Source organism: Perca fluviatilis, chromosome 17 (assembly GCF_010015445.1).
Source record: "Perca fluviatilis chromosome 17, GENO_Pfluv_1.0, whole genome shotgun sequence".
Taxonomy (NCBI): domain Eukaryota; kingdom Metazoa; phylum Chordata; class Actinopteri; order Perciformes; family Percidae; genus Perca; species Perca fluviatilis.
In genome coordinates, this window is record NC_053128.1 from 27,349,869 (window position 1) to 27,355,868 (window position 6,000).

The window sequence follows — 6,000 nt, forward strand, 5'->3', positions numbered from 1 at the left end:
AGGAAAAACCTGGTCTAAAGTCAGTGGCGCTAGTCTAAAGTCAGTAGCGCGTTATTCAGATGCTATTTTAGGGGCGCATGCTTCGCCATAATGTAGCGTGGGCACAACGCTCATACACTTTGCTTCTCTCATCTACATGGACGCAGCAGTTCCCATTTTTGCAAACCATACATAATTACAAGGAAAAATATTACTGAAAATGCAATAGGTCAGGAGGCACTTACAGTACAGTCCTCAAAAAGTCCCAGCATGCTTTGTGGCTTGTTGTGTTTTTCACAACATTTCCATGAATCATGGATGTGTTGATGACATAAATGAGGACTTAAGGAGACGTGATGGTGAACTACGGCAGGATTGGACACTCCGGCAGAATCTGCTCCGGGAGTGGCGATGCGCTCCTGGTGGAGCGGGTGGACGGAGATGAAGTGGGGGGAGGAGGAAGGGGCACAACAGGTGCAGGTGGTGCGTTTGGAGGCCCACGCTCCATGGCTGCAGCAATCCTCTCCAGACTTGAGGAGATGCGCACGAGAGGCCGCAGCAACATCGCCACCCGGCCAAGACGGGCATTTATTACTTTGCCGCATCCCGGACAGCTCCCGCTGGCGTGCGGCAAGCAAATCCGCCGTCATAATAGCAATCCGCCATGGAACAAGTGCGCCTGCTCTTAAAGGGAATGTGAGATGACGCTTCGATTGGTTTATTGCATGTTATGCCCAAACCACACCTAGCTACTTCAGACAACTCATTTTAGATTTGCGTCGGGCACAAGAGTCATTTATCCCGCCGGTATAATAACAACAGCGCCCGAGATCCGCCCACAAAGCTACTTGCGTTTCACGTTTGATACTTGCGTTTCAGATCGTTAAAATAGGGCCCTAAGCGTCTACAGCCATGCTAGCAGCTCTGTGAGACTCACATCAGCATGCTAACATGCTCACAATGATGCAGCGGCCTGTGGCGAAAAGTTGAGGCTGACTTGACTTTTGGAGAAACGCAACCCACCAATGCGGTGTGAGTCGCGAGTTTGATGGAATTCTTTTTGCTATTTTCTAGCATTTTGTTGCCTAAACAGGAGTCTACAGCAGCGCTTTGGAGCTAAATGCTAACATCTGCATTCTAACATGCTGATGTTTAGCAGGTATAATGTTTACCATCTTCATTATTTAAGTTTATTATGCTAACAGACAAACACAGCTGAGGCTGATGGGAGTGTCATTATTTTTGCAGGTATTTAGGTCATAACCCAAAGTGTTAGTAAATATTTTGATCTGCTGGTGGTGCTAGAGGAAATGTCAAGAGATCACCAAAGTCATTAGGTACTGTTAGTTATTTATTTAAGGGGCCACCGGAGGAGTTTTGGGACCTTTAGCCAAAAAAAGACATGGTTTGCGCTTGGCAAATATATACAGATTCCCATTGTTTTTTTACAGCTATGACATATGTGACCCTAACCCTAACCTCTGCATTCTCATCTGACGCATGACACTCCTCTGTTATGGTGTGGTGGCCATTTCAGTAGATTTACTCGCTAACGTTGTGGAAACACAAGAAGCATGGAAACTAAATGCACACTTCCTGCATTACTGCAGTACTTCAAATACAAAGTTACTCCTCTATTAAACTAGTATTCACATGAAATAAAACAATAAAATACTGAGACCATTCAGCAAGGCACTCTGGGTAACATACAACACACAAACTGGTTGCTATGGACTCGTCACTAGGCTTCCTCCACTTCGCCGTTTAAACAAAGTGGAATAAACGTATAAAAGTCCAAATCTACACAAAACCCTTAATCAATTAGTAAGCTGACATCAAATGTGGCATTTAGGAAACCTTTATTGCAACCTTGGCACAGTAAGATGTCCATACTAGCAACATTCATTTTCGTTTTTTTGCGTCCTGCTGCTCCCATCGTCAGCCAGGAAATACTTTTTTTTACTAAAGCAGTATATGAAATCAGATGTATTACCTACCACCATTTAGTTGTTTTGTGTTATTTAAGATATTTATAAAATATCTGATCTTGCCAGACGTAATTATTCCAGTAATGTTTTAAACAATGCAATTATCCGTTTCAGCCACCAGGGGGGCAGCTCCCCCTGCCCCCCAGCAACTCATGGGTCAGACCCATCTGGTAGCGGGAGCCGAGACTAATTATAAGAGCTACATGGAAAAATATGCACCAAACAAGCCACTTTGAAATTTTGCTGTTTCATGAATACAAAAGTTGGGTGATTGAGTGTCCCAGCTTCTTGTCTGGTTAAAGTTGCATTAAGCAGAGTCTTTAAAATGGTGACATCAGCTGTTACTATTGTATATAGGACTGTGAGTAGAGTAAAAACAAGTACAGAAAAAGACATGGAGACCTAAATCTTTCCTGGTTTTTATCATCAAGGGAAACATCAAAACGCTTCCACAAAAAAAAAAAATCAACAAACTGTGGCCACCAACGACACAAAAAATTGCATTCACAACCCCCTCACTTTGTGAAATTAATGTTGGGAAAAAATGTAAGTAGTGGTTTCAATTTCAACCATAAATTCAAAAGTAAAAGTGCATTTCAAATTAAAGAGTGTTACACAGAACAATTAAGCATTTTTTCACCAAAAACTATTTACTTATGAGATATTTTGCTGATTTCAATCTAGCTCTGTGTCATGGCAGTTTTGGCAGTGTGTTTGGATGAATGGTGTGTCCGTTGGACCACTGGACGGAGTACAGAGCACTGGCGCCATGGAGGTAGGCAACACACCGTTCATCAAAACACACTGCCCACACTGCCATGGCAAAGAGCTGGATAGAAATAAGCAAAGTATCTTTTTAAGAGAGAAGACATCATGACTGCAACAAGGTTAGTTCAACATTAATAGACAAATAACATTCATGTTTAACAGATGACCTTTGCCCTCTACAGATATTACATTAAAGAAAAATGCACATAGCCTCATATAATGTAAGCCTGAAGTAAATATCTACAAATAAAGTTTAATAAGTATCTCTGTGCAGACTCTGGATCAAAATCCCCTGTAACCTCACATGGGGTCAAAACGCGGTATGTTTCCATGAAACCAAACAACACATTCATTCCTCTGGTTGTTTAGTCTGAGGGACGGCGCTGGCATCAGTGCTTAATGTCTGACGTAAAGAGCGATCCAAAAGTGATGAGGTGTTCTTTGCTGTGCTTTCTGAATATGTCACTGTCATTCTGAATGTCTGGCTTATGTTCGCATTACTGCCTTTGCCATTCTTGCTTGTTTCATTCAGTCCAAAACAGAGCAAGGTGACGTCCACAGAACTTTTTTCACTTGGAGCACAGTGGCCCCCAACTAAAAATTTTAGGGGCACAACCAGAAAATTTAGGGGCACACACCGTAAATCAACATGCTAACCAAATATTCACATTTCTACTAATTTCCACTGTATTACTAATAAATACTTTGATAATAGATGCAGAAATTACAATGTGCTGTTTCAAATTCAGTGTCACTTTTGAAGATGCAACATAAAGGTAAACTGACAGCCGCGCGCGCGTCATGACAGTAAAAAAAAAGATTATATATATATATATATATATATATATATATATATATATATATATATATATATATATATATATATATATACACACACACACACACACACAGGGCTTAAAGTGAAAAAAAATCCTGAGCCTGAAACTTTTTTTTTTCGAGGGGGCGGGGGGAGTGTAATGTTTCAATATGCACTCATTAAAGTTAATTTGATTGGCAAAACAGTTAAAGTCCTTCTTACATTACACAATAATAAAAGTCATACTTTTTAAGAAGTAAAAGCTTGTATCACAAACACGGTCGGTCAGTGAAGGCTAAGTCGCAGCGGTAGCGGTCGTTGCCGGTAACGTACTCGTATGACAGAGTGCACGGACCGAAGCTTTGTGACTAGCAAGCACTTTCTTACCGCTGCTGCCATACACTCTCGCTTTTCGGCAAAGACCCGCCCTACTTTGCATCTGATTGGCTAGAACTTGTTTCATTGGTAGGTGGAAGTTCGTTGATTGGCTAAATCCAGCCCATCAAAAACAAATCCCATATGGACTTTTTAATTGATTTACTTTTTCTAAAATAGTCATACGCCAAAAATCGGGCACCAGGCCCGAGTACTTTAAGACCTACGTTAGTTAGAGCTGCGTTCCTCTCATATGATTGGTAGGTGAAATCAATTGACTCGAAAATAATAAACCGAATGAAAGCTCCCAATTTTATTTTATTTTTTTCATCACGGCCGCACGCCGGAGATCCGGCACGGTGCCGGAATACTTTAAGCCCTGTATATATATATATATATATATATATATATATATATATATATATATATATATTGTTTATTATTGTATTTGTATATTATTTTTTAATAATTTTTATTAGTTTTATTTTCATCATGAAAATTATTTTCATCATATTTTTAATTGCTCTTTAATGTTTCATATAAAGCACTTTGAATTGACTTGTTGCTGAAAGGTGCTGTAGAAATAAAGTTGCCTTGCCTTACAACCTCAGCCTGTCAGTCAGTCACCAGGGCACAGAAACCACTGTTGTGCCTGGCTGCTCGTCTCCGAGGAAGTGTAACGTCAACAGCACCGCGACCGCTTGAAACCACTTTATCGGCATTTCCATGACTCACTGTGACTTCAACAAAACTGCAGAGCCGACGTAGTTTGCATCATCTGCAGCTCTGCGTGTGTGCGAGTGTGTGCGAGTGTGTGTGTGTCAGAGCTCTGCTTTCTGTCAATTTTCAGAGAGGACAGATAAGCTTGCGCTTACGCACTCTCAGGTACCGAAAATTCAATGTTTAACGTGTAAAAAAAAGGGGGCAAATTTACTGGTCGCACATGTGCGACTGGATGTAAAATTCAGTCGCACACTCTCAAATTTTGCGACCATTTGGTCGCAGTCTGGAGCCCTGGTCCATCTTAACTGTTCTGCGTCAACTACCATGAAGAAAACATGTTGGTTGCTGGTTTGAGCTCACAGTAATCAAAAGGTATGTTTTTCTATGGGGAAACTTTAGTGTAGTTTTAAGTTGGGGCTTTGAAATATTTACTCAAGTACTGTAATTAAGTACAGATTTAAGGAATCTGTGCTTTGTAACACTTTATACTTTTATACTTTATATTTCAGATGGCAATATTGTACTTACACTACATTTATCTGACAGCCATATTTACTTTACAAATTAAAATTCTACCTACAAATCTTTAGGAAATTGGTGCATTATAAGAAATATACCTACCCACCAGTATAAATTTGAGCTTAAATTCCACTGATAAGTCGATCAGTCAGATTTATCACGGGTACATTTTTCATGTACTTGTCATACATTTCATAGCTTCAGCTTCTCAAATTTAATTTAATTTGTGCTTTTTCTTGGCTTAAATTACAGTAAACTGAATAATGTTGAGGTTTGGACTGTAGGTCACACAAAACAAAACATTTGAAGGTCTCAATTTGAGCTCTGTTTAATGCTGTATCGATAGAGATATGAAATGACCTATATCGGGGTTGAAGATTTTGGCCATAACGCCCAGCCCTAAATTCTATATAACTAGTGCAGTGCCCGTTCAAAATGTGCCTGTTTGGACCGGGCCAATCACTTGGCCTGTGGTATTGCTGCTTGTAGCATTCTCCAGAACCACATTGTATAACCTGCTACTGACTTACAGTGTACTTCTACATCAGAGGAAGACATTGTACTACTCCCAAATATCTACATTCCCATATAAAAATGGTTCATACACAGCATAATCACAATACTAGGGCCAGTGTCCGTTCTTGTCAAGGGGGTAAGCTTCGCTTCAGAACTCGAACCTCCTATGGCGCCATTTTGATGCTACAAAGGTATCACCTCCCGTTAGCATTCCACTGACTAGCATTCATTTTGACGTCACTTGACAGCGAATAACTTTACATCTGAAGCGTTTAAAGACTATTTGTCCATTGTTTAGTTCTAAAGAAACACGAC